Below are 17,377 nucleotides of genomic sequence, written 5' to 3'. Positions count from 1 at the left end.
GCTGAAGTGAGGACAGGCATGACGTAGATTGCAAAGAGAGAGAAAATCCTCTTTATGTGCTAAGAAAAAGTAGGTGCCAGGTACCATGGGAAATTGTGAATACACACCCAACTCAAACTCAGAGAAGAAATGTGCCTGAAAGCAATGTGAAAAAGAGACAGATCGGGGGAGACTCTCCACCCTAGACAAATCAACAGAACAAAACCATTCTAATGTGAAGGAAAAACTAGCCATCAGAAAAAGTACCCAGTGCTGGGAACAATGATTCAGAAAGCAAAAAAAAAAAAAGGAAAGGTGAACAGCTGAGGTGTTGATTTTGAATACTTGGCAGTTTCACCCCACTTCCTGTCACAACTCTTGCTGATGGCAAAATTCTTTAAGATTTCAAGTTCTTGCAAACATTTTACCCCTTTCAGATCAAGTCTGTCATCCCATGGCTTGGTCAATTTAAGCAAATGATTACGTCAACCTGTGTTTGATTGAAAGTTCATTTTTGTAGCCACCAGGAGAAGTCAGTTAGGCAGTTCTCAACTCTAGGCGACAGGTTAGAGAAGGCAAAATGAACAGTAGCGGATTTTCTGAAGCTTCCTGAGAAGTTTTCTTCTTCGTACTGAATCCTGATCTCAAGTTGGGGGCATTTCCTTTTAAAGCCAAGCTGTAAACATTCCAGGTACGAAAATTCAACTGCAAAACATCCAGAGTATAAACAGATGTTCAGTACAGCACTGTCTATGGAAGAGGGCTTGTGGGATGGCTTAATTGTAGCACCCCTGTGTGGAAGCCTGAAAGGATTACTTTAAAACGCTTCATGAATATTTATTCAAGTGGTAACTAAGGATGGCTGATAGGTCTCTATCTCCAGTATCACAATATCCTGGGAGAAGGAAAATGTTAGAAGTGGTGAGGTTCTTATTGAATGTGTATCAGTATCATATTACACGCAAATGGCACACCCATACCGAATTGTAGCTTTTCTCCCCCAAATTGCCATTGTATTTTACTACCCACTCTATTCTCTTTTAGTTGCTGCTTTTTACTTTCATTGCCTATGGAGCGGCTCAGTTTTCCTTCCTAGACTCACAGGTGGGGATATATTATCGCATGCTAGCTGAGCTCTGGGAAACATGCCTCTGGTCTCCAATGAGCCTAGGATCCATTTGGTGGAAAGTTAGTTATCTGCGGCTTTTCATTCTGCTGTTGAACATCTTTCCTCTTCCTTCCAAGCTCTCTCTTCTTTCTTTTCCTGCTGCTTGAGGCCTCATTTGGTCCATCCACCCTGCTTTGTACCCTGTTCCCTCTGAAAAGCTTATTTCATCACCTGCCAATGAGACCCTGTGATGTTAGTGAACATAAAGTTATGAATGATTCTCCCAGATAAAACTCTTACCTTTAACCAGGAAATCTTAATATTTAGATACAAGTGCTCTGTCATGTCCAACTCTTTGCGACCCCTTGGACTGTAGCCTGCCAGGCTCTTCTGTCCATGGAATTCTCCATTCTCTAGGCAAGAATACTAGGGTGGGTAGCCATTCCTTTCTCCAGGGGATCTTCCTGATCCAGGGGATCAAACCCAGGTCTCCTGCATTGCAGGCAGATTCTTTGCTGTCTGAGCCACTGCAGAGTCTATATGTTCTATATGCTGCCTAAGATTTTGGCTACTTGGGAACAATTCTTGGTAGCGGAATCTTATCACAGTCTCAATGTACAAGAATTTGTAAGTTGCAAAAATTTCTTACATATTTGTTGGTTATACTTAAAGTGTTTTTCTTAATTAAAAGAGTCATAGTTTTAAATCACTTTAACTTGGACTTTTTGTTTAGCCTCCTATATCAGGAGGCCACTGAAGATCATCACAATTCTCCTGCAGATAGATCCTAAGGTTTCATCTTGAGGTTAGGTTTATCCTTACTTTCCCAGATCAAAGCTAAGATTAGCAAATGTTTCTAAATCTAATTCACAAGTTGACACTTTCTGACTGGATTCTTTTTCAGTCCATTTCAAATGTATGTTTTAAAGCCCAAAGATGGCAATACTTTTTTTTCAAAAGGAGAGAGGTAAAAAGGGAGGAAGTCCTCGCATTTTGTGCCATAGCTCAGTGAAGAATCTTTGATAACTGCTACACTAACTCACTCATCATACTAAATGCTCACTGGATTAAACTGCCTTGAACTGAGGTCTGTATTTGAGAAATTATAATATGACTTTTATGCCCACTCTGTTTTTGTGATTTTTGAAATTATAGGGTTTTCCCAATCACATCTCTACCAAGTAATGTGACAGTCAAGGTTCTGGGATCATGTTCCTGTCCTTGAACCTTTTTAGTTTATTCTTCTCATCAGGTCATATCTCTCAATCTGTAGGTTCACGTCTGGTCTTCAATTGTTTCCAGAAGGTGCGTCCCTGGCACCTTCTCCCACTTCACCGAAGTTCTTTGAACCCAGATTTGTACATCAAATAGCTCGGCTTTGAAATCTCCAGGCTGCAATCTGGGTCCCTCCAAAACCACAGCTGTAACTTGTTTCCACAACATCTTGGGGAGACATGGTTGGTAAACACTGTTTACACAGCCTCCTCCATGTCCTTGTGTTTATTTGGCTGGACTGTATGTTAGGCAAGCACCACAGAAGTTTCAACAATTTACGTCATTTTGCATTTCACATGCTTAAGTTTTCTCCACCTTGAGAGGCAGGATCTGTTACACTATGGTTTTCCTTTGTGTCACTGATCTTTGTTCATGAAGATAGTATTATCTCAGGATTTCTGGCCCATCTTTAGGATTTTCAGGGGAACGTTAACAACAGTGCTTGTGTTGGGGAGGAAGAAATTTTCCTCTACCCTTGTAGGTTTCTGAGTGGTCTTAAAATTAAATTGACTTGAGCCAGGTGAACAGGAGAAAGTCAAACAAAAGTTTAATAATGTACACATGAGAGAGACCTAGGTAAACTGTGTAACTCGCCAAAAGCCCTCCCTTAAATACCATCTTCAGTTAAAGATGAAAGAGGATGTTGGGGGTAGTGGTTTGGGACTTCAAGGAGGAAGAAGGAAATGGAGCCTGCGTGCATGTGTGCTAAGTTGCTTCAGCTGTGTCCGCTTCTTTGTGACCCTATGGACTGTAGCCTGCCAGGTTCCTCTGTCCATGGGACTGTCCAGGCAAGAATGCTGGAGTGGGTTGCCATGCCCACCTCCAGGGAATCTTCCTGACCCAGGGATCAAACCCATGTCTTCTGCATCCCTTGCATTGACAAGTGGGTTCTTTTTCACCGTGGAGATAGAAAAGCAAATGTTTGGTAAACAAATGTTTGCGGAGTCTGCAGAGACAATGGGACACAGAGAGGACCCTGATTTCTAGGCCCTGCCAAGTTTCCCCCACCACACTCAGCCCAGAATCTTTGCAGACATGTCTAGTGATAGCTGTATTCTAGGAACAGGTTCTCAATCTAAACTCTTTTAGGCAGTTAGGGGTAAGGTCAAAATTTCTTCCTGAGTCTTTTGGGTCTGGATTGTTTTCAGTCTGAAATAATCCACGTGCCAAAGAGACGTTCCGGGTGGCAAACTTGCTTCCCTACATTGGCTGGTTTTCACACGTGCTGTCTTATGCTTCTCTTCATGACCCAGTGAGCACACAATGAGATAGGAGACACATCAAGTTTCTGGTAGATGATGGAATTTTTTCCTATGCTCTTTTTAGTGGCACACAGCTACTTGGTTTACCACTAAGATCAAAGTTAACACTTCATTTTCACAATATACTGACATTTCAATGTACCTGTAGTGTACCATTTAAAATTATTTTTCTTACAAATTCATACCAGTGATTTTTGCACTGTGTCCTGGTTGAAGGCAAGCTGTATACTATCTACTTTGAGTGCAGAGTCTAATAAGGAAAGACTCCTATTTGAAGCTTAAGAACAACTGTAATTCTGGAAAGACTGGAGAACATGTATCTTCCTGTTTTGATCTCTACTTTCCATTAGTCTGAGAAAAAACCTGTTCTTGTTGCAGGGTTGACTGAATGGGGAAGGGAGCAGAGATTGGAGGAAGATGGATAACCATTTAGTTCCTCCAGGCCCTACAACAGCTTTTAGTGATGTGAATTCCTAGAGCATCAGAGTGCACTAGTGTTCAAATACAGACACCCCAGCTTACCTCAAAGCTAAATACATATTTAAAAACATTATGCCTTTGTGGTTAAGAAGGACATCACTGCTCCCTTTCAACATGTTGAAATTTGGGAATTGAATGAATGTTTCTGCTTAACAATTTTCCTTATATTTTAAAGTTTTTTTTTTTTTTTAATGTGGACCATTTTTAAAGTCTTTATTGAATTTTTTCAATACTGCTTCTGTTTTATGTTTTGGTTTCTTGGCCACAAGGCATATGGGATCTTAGCTTCTTGATCAGGGATCAAACCCACACCCCATGCATTAGAAGGTGAAGTCTTAACCAATGGACCACCGGGAAAGTCCCTCAACAGAGGACAAGATGGCTGGATGGCATTGCTGACTCAATGGGCATGAGTTTGAGCAAACTCATCTGGAAGATGGTGAGGGACAGAGAAGCCTGGTGTGCTGCAGTCCCTGGAGTCACAAAGAGTCAGACATGACTTATTGACCAAACAACAACAACAGCACTTGCAGATGGAGGTAGAACTCTTCAAAAATACACCAAAAAGGAAATCTGACTTCTTAGCTGCAGCAGTTCGCATCGATAATCTTCTCCTGTTCACCTTCACTCCAGTTATTAGCACCTGATATTTTGCAGATGACTGAGCCAGCTGTTGTTCCCAGGATTTGGGTGGGGATAGAGTGACATTTCAATTTTTGTATCAGAGTGCTTTTGTAAGCCCAGGTAAGTAAATATGTAGCAGCAGGTGATGCAAAAATCTAAGGAAAAGAGTTGAAAACAGAACCTCATCATTCAGGCAGACATAAAATGCAAAGTCTAGACTGCAGAGTGAAACTCTGGAACACAGTCCATCCATTGTCTTTCCCTCAGGTGGGGTGTTTTATATCTGCAGAGTGCAGATAGGTGAGGTTGTACTAGCTCAGAGTGTCTTTGTAAATGGGCCATCAGGGCCACTCAGAGATGTAAATTTGTCTACCAAGATGGTCAGATTACTAAATTATCCTCCTGATTCTCATGTTCAGCCCCATTTTCTGAGTCCTAAGTTAGGAGAGCACAGCTATTACTTTTGAACTCTCCACTGTTAAGCGTCTGAACAACAAGAAGTTCGGAGACCTTAGGTACTCAAAACTGTATCTCCTTCCAAAATCTCCTTTCTAAAATCTCCTTTAGAAACACTGCTTAGGCCCTGTGCTTCTTATATGAGAGGCCCTGGGATGGTAATATGTTTTGTACTTAAAGGCTAATAACTATCTCTCCCGGAAGGGCCTCTTGGGACCAATGGTAGGATTAAACCATCATTGTTGTGACACCTCTGGATCGGGGTTTGACTTCTAAGATTTGTTTAGTGATACATTCTTTTTGAAAAGTTGCTCATTTGAAGTCTCTTCCAAAAACTATAAAAAATATTTCCCTTTCAATCTCAACTCAGAATCAAACACTTTCTTTTTCCAAAACCAAGCTTAGATCTCTCTGAAAAGATTGTGTAGGCTCCAGAACTATTCCTGGGGGGTTTCAGTTTGTTCATGCAGCACATCTGGGACAGGAGGAATATCATGGTGCAGATTTCCAAGTGAACTCTTGGCCAGGAGGCTTTGATCTCCACCTACACTTGAGAAGGAGAAGTGAGCAATTCTGTTTTCCTGGTCAGTCCTCCTTGGGTTTCCTCTGGGATGTGACCAGAGCTTCACAGGGAGGTGCAAGTGGTCAAAGTCTTATTTTCAGAATTTTTGTGCTGCTAGAAGGCCTTCAGCCACTCCCGCTTAGCTACCAAATAATGTTCCAACTCCTTAGTCTGGCTTATAAGATCTCTGAGCTTGTTCCATTGGTCCATAGTGACATTTCAACAAGACCATCCTTCTTCGGGAGGCGTGCCCTATGCATCACAGGATGTTCAGCATGCATGGTCTTCCTGTTACTCTGACAACCAGACAGGTCCACATACCCCCCAGGAGTTGGTAATATTCCTGTTCAGAACCACTTTTTCAGAGTATGGCCCTGGTCTACCTTTCCCACTTATTTCCCATTATTCCAATAGGTGAATACTATGCCCTAGACATAATGTTTGCTACTTGCCACCGTAAAGACGAAATGAGATTAATAAAGCAACTTGTATCCTCTTTGCACCTAGTGAAGGCTCTGGAAAGGCAGGATGGCTTCCACACTTGCATGCATCTCATGCACAAGTTTTATCTTCATCGCATCATTCTGGGTGTAATATACATTTCTGACCTATGCATATCTGAACCCTACCTTCTTTTAGGTACAACTTATGTGATATGGAAAATCTCTCTTAATCTTATCTTCTAAGTTCTCTCACTGCTCAGGGTCTGCGTTTGGCACTCCAGGACTTAGCTGGAGAGACAAACAGCGTGTTTACTGTGTTGTAGGGGTGAGTACAGTAGGGAAGCATAGACCTTGGGGGTCATGTAGAAGAGTCTTCATGAAAGATTTTCTGCCAGATGATGCTTGCATTGAATTGTGAAGGCAAAGTGTTGATTAGATGAAAAGGGAAGTGGCAGGCATGTTCCAGCTAGAGACAAAAGTCATGTGTGAAAGCCTGGTGCTAGCAGTTCATTCTTGGAGAAGGCGATGGCACCCCACTCCAGTACTCTTGCCTGGAAAATCCCGTGGATGGAGGAGCCTGGTAGGCTGCAGTCCATGGGGTTGTGAAGAGTCAGACACGACCGAGCGACTTCCCTTTCACTTTTCACTTTCATGCATTGGAGAAGGAAATGGCAACCCACTCCAATGTTCTTGCCTGGAGAATCCCAGGGACAGGGGAGCCTGGTGAGCTGCCATCTATGGGGTCACACAGAGTCGGACACGACTGAAGTGACTTAGCAGCAGTAGCAGCAACAGTTCATTCTGGTGGAAGTAACCATAGCATATAGAGAAACATCAGGAAAAGAGGCAAGAAATGTATCCGGAAGCCAAACCATAGAGTGTTTGGTTTGATGAACAGTGGAGTTTGGACTTCATTCTGCAAGGTCTGAAAGTAGTTGAAAGATTTTGTCTCACTTTTCATCTTTCTCCACCTTACTTTATAATTAGGGCTTCCCTGGTGGCTCAGAGGTTAAAGCGTCTGCCTGCAATGCGGGAGACATGGGTTTGATCCCTGGGTCAGGAAGATCCCCTGGAGAAGGAAATGGCAACCCATTCCAGTATTCTTGCCTGGAGAATCCCATGGACGGAGGAGCCTGGACTGGACTATATCTTCCTCATGGACAGAGCCTACTTTGTTTCATCTTTGTGTTCACTATAGTCTACAAAAACATTTTGCAGAGAGCAAATTTCCTAGGATTGTTTTAAATTAATCAGTGAATGAAATTGTATCAGTTTTTTCTCACCTATAGAATGCTTAGTCATTTGTTTCATTTTAATAGACTGACAGAGGCAGTTTAGATTTACCTTTAAACTCATTTATCAAGTAACTTTTTTTTCTTTGTGTAAGCGGTTGGCTTCCAGTTACTTTGGGCAGTTGTCATAGAGTTGAATCATCAATTCTTTGTTCTATTATTCAAGTTTATATTCATAAAACACGTAAAGTGTATCCTATAGTCAGTGATCATCTTGGCATGATAAATCAGAAATTAAAAAACAGAGTGATTAAAAATTTGGGTCTAAGACCCGTAAAACCCTTCTTTTTTCTTTGGAAATACAGTAAGTCCCTTTCATACAAATGAGTTCCATTCCAAGAGTGTGTTCATGAATCCAATTTATTCAACAAGGTTAGCCCAGGGACTCAACTATATAGAACTGTACTGTAAAAATTCACAGAAATAAAGCATAAAACAAACACAAAAAATAAAGAAACCATTTTTAATCTTACACTAAGTAATCTTATAGATACATGAACCAACACGGGATTGGACAGACAAATGGACGTTCCTATCTTTGAAGGTTTGCATGTAGGGGATTTCCTGTAACCTGAACCTCAGATAATCCTGTCTCTCTGTCCTGAAGGCTAGCAGACTCCAGCCTAATGGCTTCTAGAGGGGAAGGGAGCCTAAGGAGAGTAGTTCCTTCATGGAAAAAGGCTTTGTCTTCATTCTCCAAACTGTCAACATTCACACTCGGGCTTATCTCAGTTGACAGAAAATTGGAGGAGAAATATTTTCACATCCTCCTGGGCCCTGAGACTGGAAAGGAGACAGATCGTTTCATTCCCAAGGAGCTGAAACTGTGAGTGATGGATTATCTTTGTCAAACCATATCACAGTACAAGTTTCTGTCACCTGTCTATTTATACTCACACATTATCTGCAGTGCTCATTGTCCTGCTCATTATTAGGAAAGAGGAAATAGCTAGAAAGTCTCAGGGTTCTGGACCAGGAGAAAGGTAGTTAGTTAAATTAACCTTGCATATCCCCCAGGGCTTATGGGAACTCCTGCTGGGAATAATTTTTATAGTTCTCATGGTCAAGATTAATTAAGCTGATTTCATGTTTATATGAAGCCCTCATAAGGAGGTGAAACTTTCAAAACAATGCTGAACTTTGAGCAGGCCATAAACTTGTTTTACCAGCTTCTTCATTTGCTAATTTAAATGAATGGAGAAAAAGATCAGACTTTTGTGTGCTCAGGGCAAATTAGTCTGCCCAACTAGAGGATCTCTGTAGGTCTATGAGGTGACACTGTTGTGTCTGTGTAGTTTCTCACTGATTTGCAGTCTGTGATATGGATGGAAATAATGTGAGGACGAAATGTATAATATGTGTGTTCTGAAATGCCCTGTGGCCATTGCTTTTTCATGCACAAGTTTTGAAAATATTGGTAAGAGTTTACAAAAGTTCTGCCTCAATCTGGTCTCATTACAACAAATTATTATACTGAATTGACTCATGTGATCCTGGAACATAGATAGTCTCCTATTAATTTCATGGCCATTATATGTCCGTGTTACTTTAAGGCAGAGTGTCTCAACTTGGGAGCTACTGACATATTGGACTGTCCTGTGCATTATGGGATATTTAGCAGCATCTCTAGCCTCTAGCGCTAAACAGAATAGGAACTCCCATCTCCACCCCTGGTCACGACTTGACAATCAAATATGTCTCTGGACACTGGCAAATATCATGGGTGGAAGGTAAGCAAAATCCACAGCTTTAAAACATACTGCCCTAAACAAACATTCACTAAATAAAATTACAGCCTCAAAGACATTAAGAAATTTACTTCCACAGGTTACATAGCTGTGCAATTAACCATCATCCACCATCTTTCTTTACATAGCAAACATTTATCTAGAAGCTAATTGAAAACAACAAATAATACTGAACAATCATAGTTTTTGAAGGCTCCCTGCTTCCCTGGCAGCTCAGTTGGTAAAGAATCTGTCTGCAAAGCAGGAGAGGTGAATTCAGTCCCTGTGTCAGGAAGATCCTCTGGAGAAGGAAATAGCAATCCACGCCAGTATTCTTGCCTGAGAAATCCCATGGACGGAGGAACCTGATGGGTTACAGACCATGGGACTGCAGAGTTGGACACCACTGAGCGACTAAACCACCACTAGCGGGGATACTGACCAATAGCTAAATGAATAAAATATTATATTAAAATTAGACTATAGCTTTGTATTCAGATTTGTCCCTTGGAGAGGACATTTGCCGTGAACTGAACAGTGCATTTTAGCAAGTAGTGGGACAAAGCTCATGGCCAGGCAGGGACTGGACCCCCCAAGCCTTGGTTTTGTATGCTGCTGTCACTCACATTTTATCCCAAGTTTTAAAATAAATTGTGAAGAATTCACATATACTTTGAAAGATTTCAGCTTCCCAAAAGATAAGGGAAGCCTCATGCTTACTTACTTGTTTGTTTTGGCCACTTTCAAAAAAGACTTAGCATTTTTATAATAAAAGCATAATTCATAACTTGTTCTTCTCCTACTCTTCCCGGGAAAACTCATTCATACCCATGACTTCAACAATCACTTATATGTTATGATGGATACTTTTTTTTCCTATGTCCCAAAATTTTTTTATTGAAGTATATTCACACAGTATAAATTGTATGTAAGTTCACAAACACACTTTAAACAAGTATCATTCAGTAGTTTCTAGTATATTTTATTTACAAGGTTGTATAACTGTTGTTTTTGTTTGTTCTAAGTCTCAGAGTTGTCTCTGGACTCATTCGAGATCTCAGGAATGTAGCCCTCCAGGCTCCCCTGTCCGTGGGATTTCTCAGACAAGAATATTGGAGTGGGTTGCCATTTCCTTCTCCAGGAGGTCTTCCCCGCCCAGGGACTGAACCCACGTTTCCTGCATTGGCAGGCGGATTCTTTATCAATTAGCTACCTGGGAAGCCCTGTATAACCATTGTGCTCAGTCACTCAGTTATGTCTAATCTTTGGGACCCCAGGGACTATAGCCCACCAGGCTCCTCTGTCCATGGAAGATTCCAGGCAGGAATACTGAAGTGGGTTGCCACTTTACCACTATTGAATTTCAAAACATTTCTATCACCCCTAAGAGAAGTCCTGTACATATTACAATCAAGCTCTTCTCCCCAAATCCTTGGCAGTCACTAACTACTTTGATAGATTTGCCTGTTCTGGAAATTTCATAAAAAGGGAATAATACAATGTGACTGCTATGGTCTGAGTGTTTGTATCCCTTCAGAATTCACATGTTGAAATCCTAATGTGATGGTATTTGGAGGTGGAGCCTTGGGAGTGATTAGGTCACAAGAGTGGAGCCCTCAGAAATGCCACAGAGCTCGCACATTCCTGCTGCCACGTGAGGTTATAGTCACAAGGCTACCATCTAGGAAGTGGGCTCTCACCACACACTGAATCTGCTGGTGTCTTGATCTTGGACTTCCCAGAACTCTGAGAAGTACATGTGTATTTCTTATAAGCTGCCAAGTTTATGGTATTTCTGTAATAGCAGCCTGAGCGGCCCAAGTGGTCTTTTTTCACATCTGGCTTAGCACTTAGCCCAGTCTTTTCAAGGTGTGTTCTCAACTCAAGACCTGCTTCTCCAACCATCTGCTCCGTTGCCTAACCTATGCCTTCCCCTGCTTGGTCTGGATAACTGACCCTTACCTCCCAGACTATTCCTGTTCGGTCAATGGTGCCCCATCACCCAAGCCATAAACCTGGAGACTGTCTCTGATGACCTTCAACTGGTGGAGGCATCTTGTCCATTTAGCGGACAGATCTTCATTATTCTGCGCCCAGATTTGGTGAACTACCCTTTAGCAGATTGTTTTGTCTTCAGGATCGCTTCTCTATGATCCACTGTCTTGCCTGCTTCAGTTCCTCAGTGGCTCCCCTCTGCTCTCACAAGGTTAACCCCCTCAGCAAGGCAACCGTGCCTCTTCTGATCTGACCCTTTCCTACGTCTCCAGTTTCTTCCGTTACTTTCCTCACCCATTTTCTACCCACCTTTTAGTATAACAAGGTGTTCATTTTCTCAAACTTCCTCTGTGTTATGACTCTGTCACTGTCTTAGCACATGCTGTTCCTTTGTTCTAGAATGCCTGGTAGCTCCTTTTCTCCTCCTCCAAGAAGCCTTCTCTGATGTCCCCCACCTTCAATATGGGCACCACTTTTTTCTCTCATGCTTCCTTGCATCACAGCAATTACCACACTGCAATTTGCCATTTCTTACTTGTCCCTCTCTCCAAATCATGAGCTCACTGATGTAGGAATTGTGCCTTTGTATTAGCCTGTTGCAACTGATGTCACAAAATACCACAGACTGGGTGACTTAAACACACAAACTTATTTTCCTCACAGTTGTGGTGGCTAGAAGTCCAAGATCAAAGTGTCGGCAGATTTGGTTTCTTCTAGGTCTCTTGTAGACAGCCATCTTCTCTGTATCCTTATCTCTTCTTGTAAGGGCACCAGTTGTATTGGATCAGGACCCAGCTGAATGGTGCTGTTTTACCTTAATGACCACTGGAGAGTCTCTGTCTCCAAATGGGGTCACATTCTGAGGCCCTGGCGGTTAGGACTTGCATATGTGAATTTGGGGAAGGCACAGTTCAGCCAATAACAGCTTTCCATTTCACTTCACCAACATCCCGTCCTTAAGTAGACTCTCAATTAATATTTGCATAAATGAAACAGTACAAGACCAAAGGTCATGGAGAATAAGGTGATCAGAAAGAAGGAGGGAAAGAGAAGAAATGTATGTGTAACAAATCAGACCAGAAACCCAGGGTCATGAAGTTGCTAAACCTTTGTGTCGCATTTAGTTCTGGGCTCAATTCTGACTTCCTGAGGCTGGGGGAAAAAGGCAAGCACTAAGAATTACCTTACAGTTTAAAAATGATTATTTTAAAAATAGAGAGTTAATACAATAGATATATTTTATAATTTTTAGTTTTCTCCTTTTCTTTAAGGGTATTTATTCTGACTATTTCCTCTGGATTTTTGGAATGTGTCTGAATTTTGAAAATCAGAAGAACTCTGTGCTAGGACTTGTAAAGCTAGTTATAAAACTTAAGTTCATTTATTTACTTGGCCAGGTCGGGGAGTAAAAATCAGTGGCATTTCAATAGAATTCACTTATAAAAATGACTTTATTACGCTTAATAGAAGCAGGATTGTTGCCACATTCTCTGTTTCCACCCTCAGTGTGATTAAATCCTCCTACTGAGGATTTAACTTTGACATTTGAAGGGATTGATGGAAAACTAGAATCAGATAGGAAACCATTCATTAGCTTGTGCTTTGTTTTCAGGAAAGAGGACTTCTATAAAGTTGTATCTAATTTAAGAGTTCAGCAAAGCTCTTTGATTTTGAGTGCCATTGACAATGAGAACCACAGACACTTCAAGGTGGTCTTCCGTGACACCCAGTCCATCAAGCACTCAACTTCTCCCTCCAACAGATGAGGAAGTTGGGCAAGGATCTTTATGGAATGATCTGCATTATCATTTTGAAATTTTTGGATTCTGGGGTATTCCAAAAATTAGTGTTTCTGATATTCTCCCAACAATTATAGTCTAGTAACTGACATCACTATCAATCATCATGATAATTGCCAACAATAATTGAATAATTAGGGTGTGCTCAGGCTGTGCAGAATGAGCACTTTGTATGCATTATTACTTCATATAATCTTTACCACAAATGAGGTAAATGCTATTATACCCTTATTTTATACATAATATTACTGGGGTTTAGAAAGAATCTCTAACTTCCAGCTAATAGACAGAGGTGCTTCCAACTGAATGCTGGTTATGTGGTTTTGTGGTTTGGTTATACACTCTAGCCATTATGTTATGCCATTAGCATAAGTATTTGGATAGGACTGCATGTAGACTGGACTTGTTGCAGCAAAGCTGGATTTTTGTCTCATGGGTTCATGTGTAAGTGTTAAAGAATTTATACATGTAAACCCTTCCATGTTTTTATGCCAAGATAGTAGGATGGATAACAAGAATAGAAAAAATTGCAAATGATTCAACTTGCAACAACAAGAATTAATTAGGTTCAAATAGTTAATTTTGTTTACATATGTAGAACATAAAAATCTTGCTTCTTTTACTAGCTTTTTCTTTTACTTTGTTATAAATTTGTGATTTACTTAAGCTAAAAAGATCCCTGTCTTGGGTAAGAAACTTTATATTAGGCTAAAATTTATTTATGTAAAATAAGCTGTGTTAAGCTAGATAAATTACCAGTTTGTCTTGTGACTCAGTGATGCATTTCTTTTTAATTATGAATCCCTTGGAAGGATCAAAAGATTCTTTTTGTTCTTTATACTTTAATATGAAGCAATTTTATGAAGTCTTTTCTCTCCTAAAACCCAGCTGGTGGAGCTGGCAAGGAGGGCAGACCTGAGCATGGTCCCTCTATCTCTTGAAGACAATAGTTACCTGAGACAAGGGGCAAGGAGACTGGGGAAAGGAATACAGAAACAGTAGCAGGCCAGAGACTCAAGTCATCGATTTTGAAAGCTGGTCTAGGTAGGACTGGCCCTGCAGCAAGGAAGGAATGAGTTGATCCAGATCTACCATCTCCTTTTGCGCATGCCTCTTGGCCACTTATTTCCATATTCTGACTAGCATATAGAATGAAGAATGGAACCAAGAGTTCCATTATTCACCTACTTTGTAGGTAGGCAAAGTTCGAAGTCCTGCCTAGAAACTTGCCTTCTAGTTGTCACACTGTATGCCACCATACCTTCCATTTACAACAGGTTTTGGAAGGGGTCTCTGGAGCAATTCATGTTTAGGTCTACCTGCCCCTATACATCTTAAGAAGACAAGCCATGAGCAGCTGCTGATGGGGAGCAAACATCGAGGGATGCATATAATTTACATATAGTAAAATCTCATCCTTCGACAATTGCATACAGTGTATAATCAACATAATCAAAGAATAGCTCTATTATCCCTTAAATTCCCCCACGTTCCTTTGTTTCTTTGTATTCAACCCTTTTCCAGCCTCTGGCAATCACTGATTTTGTTTTCTGTGCATGTGATTTTGCATTTTCAGAGGAAATTGAATCATACACTATATAGCCTTTTGAGTCTGATTTGTTTCACATAGCATAATGCATAGTAGGCTTATCCATGTTTTCACAGGGTTCAGTAGTGATAAAAAGGTTCCTGCTGAGTAGTACTCCATTGTATGTATGTGTTTATCCACTCAGCAGGTGAAAGACCTTTGTGATAGTCCTAAGTTTTAGCAATTATGAATGAAACTTCTCTAAATATTCATGTGCAGATTTTTGTGTGAATGTAAGTATTCATGTTATTTCCTTACTTTTAATGTGACATGCACTTACGTCAATGAAAAGCTGCAGAGAATCTCTAACTTATTGAAGAATCTATAATGACTCCTTTTAGGAAATTGAGAAACAGATAAACACTCAGCTCGGGGAGCAGGGAAACAGGAAAACCTCATTAATTCAGCCTATATTTCTTAGCTGACAACTGACCTTATAAGCATTTATTTTGGCAAAACGTATATTTGGAAGTAGATTCAAGTCAAAGAAAAGAAAGATGTTTGGCCAACATCTTTAAAGGAGGTCCTAGAACGAGATACCTTGTGTAAAGAAAGCATCCACACAGTTTGGTAAAATACATTAAAAAAAAAAAAAAAGATTTCTCACCAGTCAGTGATGAGGATTAGTCAAAGCAGCTTCAGCTTCTCCTCTATCAATATCTATCACTGCATCACTCAGAAAAGTTAGTTGATTGGTTTGAAGAGCTAGAAGTGTGGACCCCAAGAAGACAGGTGGAAATGGTTCTATCCAGTTGGTACCCAGGTGAGTTGTTTAATGATGTTACTGAAAGTGTCATGGAAGCCACTTTTCTAATGAATAAACCCACTGTGAGCCCTACTGGTTTTGTACAGTCATGACTCTCATGCCCAGAGTAAGGAAACCCAGTGAACAAGATTCCCTACAGAGTAACACATAATAAGACTCTTTAAGATTTTCTGTCACTTTCTTCTCAGGTTTCCATGCAGCCTTCCTCAGCTTCTTTTCATAGCTCAATTCCTAGGTAGGTGTTTGTGAGTCATTGAAAGCAGAAGTAAACATTATCTGAAACATTTCCTTGGAGGCCAAAGACAAAGGAAAAGTTACCCCCGATCCACGTAGATTGTCTTATCCTTTTGTTTTTATATCAACTGCAATGTATAGATTTGAGAAATTGTCCTGGGTTCAAACCCTTTGTGGTGGTTACACATTTACTAGGTACCAATACCATACATTTACTTCTTTTCTCAATGAGTGTTTTTGTTCCTAAGGGGGGAACATGTGTTTTGCTATTAATTGAATCTTGTCTTTGAGTTGATATATCCTTCAGCCTGCAATTTGCTTTCTTTGCCTTACCTCTAGGCTTTTGTTTGTCCTTTCTGTTTGTCTCTAAAGAAGCTGAAATGGATGCAGGCTGCCTTGCCATGTCAGGATCTTTTTGAACATCTGTCTGGTCGTCTGATAATCCATTTCCTCCTCCCACTCACAAAATCCCACAGAGATGAAACTTGCCCAGGTTTGCACATATGGCTGATGTTCACAGCTTGAAATTGTCCAAGCTATTTAAGTTAGATTTTTATTTTAATGAATGCTTATCGTTTTGCCCAGAGATGAAAGCAAGGTGTTAGAAAACTCTAGATTTCCGGGTCATTAGATCATTTAAACATTAGTTCAATCACGGCTGCTCTGTTTTAAGTGGAGGAGTGTGCGTTAGTGAGTACGATTCAAAAATATCCACCTGAAAATTTCAGAAGATCCAAAATGTACTTGAAGTATCTGATTTCAAAAGTTCCTTTGAACTTTTAAAATTCCATTTTAGTGGATTGTATGGTTACCACAAACAGCCAGAAAAGTAGTTCATAGAAATATTCAATCAGGAATAAAGCAAATGCATTTTTGACATTTAGTACCCCAACTTGGATAAAAGATTCAAGGCAGAATTCTTTAGCTGGGATGATGACCTACTTTATACACCCTCTCTGCCCACTGGAGTTGTGACTGGCCTTTTGGGCTCCATCTGGCTTGTTATGGCAATATTTGGAGGAGGATTTAACTAGGAATTGTACAAAGATAAAAGGATTTTGAGAATGATTGGACTCAGACTTTTCATATCTCCAAGGCCTACCTAACACACTTAATGGTCCATAAAAAGTTTCCAATAAACTTATTTGAAACAGAATTAACTATGGAATGAGAATAATAGTTCACCATACAGTTAACTGAAGTACAATTATGCTGTGAACCAGATGTAATACACATTGGTGTTCTGATAAAATCTTCTAAGCTTTCCATTCTTCCTCAATAGAAATTGGTGGCATCATCAGCCAAGTAGATCTGGGGAATTCTCTTATTTCAACTTATATGATTCATGTTCTGCTGATTCTGTTTGGAAAGTCCTGTGCCAGACTCGACTTGTGTCATTCTGAATTGAAACTGACTAATGGACATATGCAGAGAGATATAACTAACTATATTTAAGCTTTAAAAAATTCAGAAGCTCTAGTCTGAACTTACGCCAAAAATCTCAAAGTTCACCCAAAATAGAGAGATTTGACCATTGCTTTCCAGATGGTTTTTTCTCCATCCAGCATTCTGCAAAAACACCCACTGCTGTTACTTATCACCCCAGCAATGGTGTGGCCCCTGCTGTCCCGGTATCACAGCTCTTCTCTGTTTATCTTGGTCTCTTACTCCGTGGCATCTTTGATCAGGCACTTAGCAGAGATGGGAACTGTGTTCGTGGTTTTTCTTCTTCTGTTGGGAAGAGTAACTTGAACTTTGGGACTGAGCTGAAAACATTCTCTGTGATG

The sequence above is a fragment of the Ovis aries genome, chromosome 13 (assembly GCF_016772045.2).
Source record: "Ovis aries strain OAR_USU_Benz2616 breed Rambouillet chromosome 13, ARS-UI_Ramb_v3.0, whole genome shotgun sequence".
NCBI lineage: Eukaryota > Metazoa > Chordata > Mammalia > Artiodactyla > Bovidae > Ovis > Ovis aries.
Note: the sequence above shows the minus strand (reverse complement) of the source record.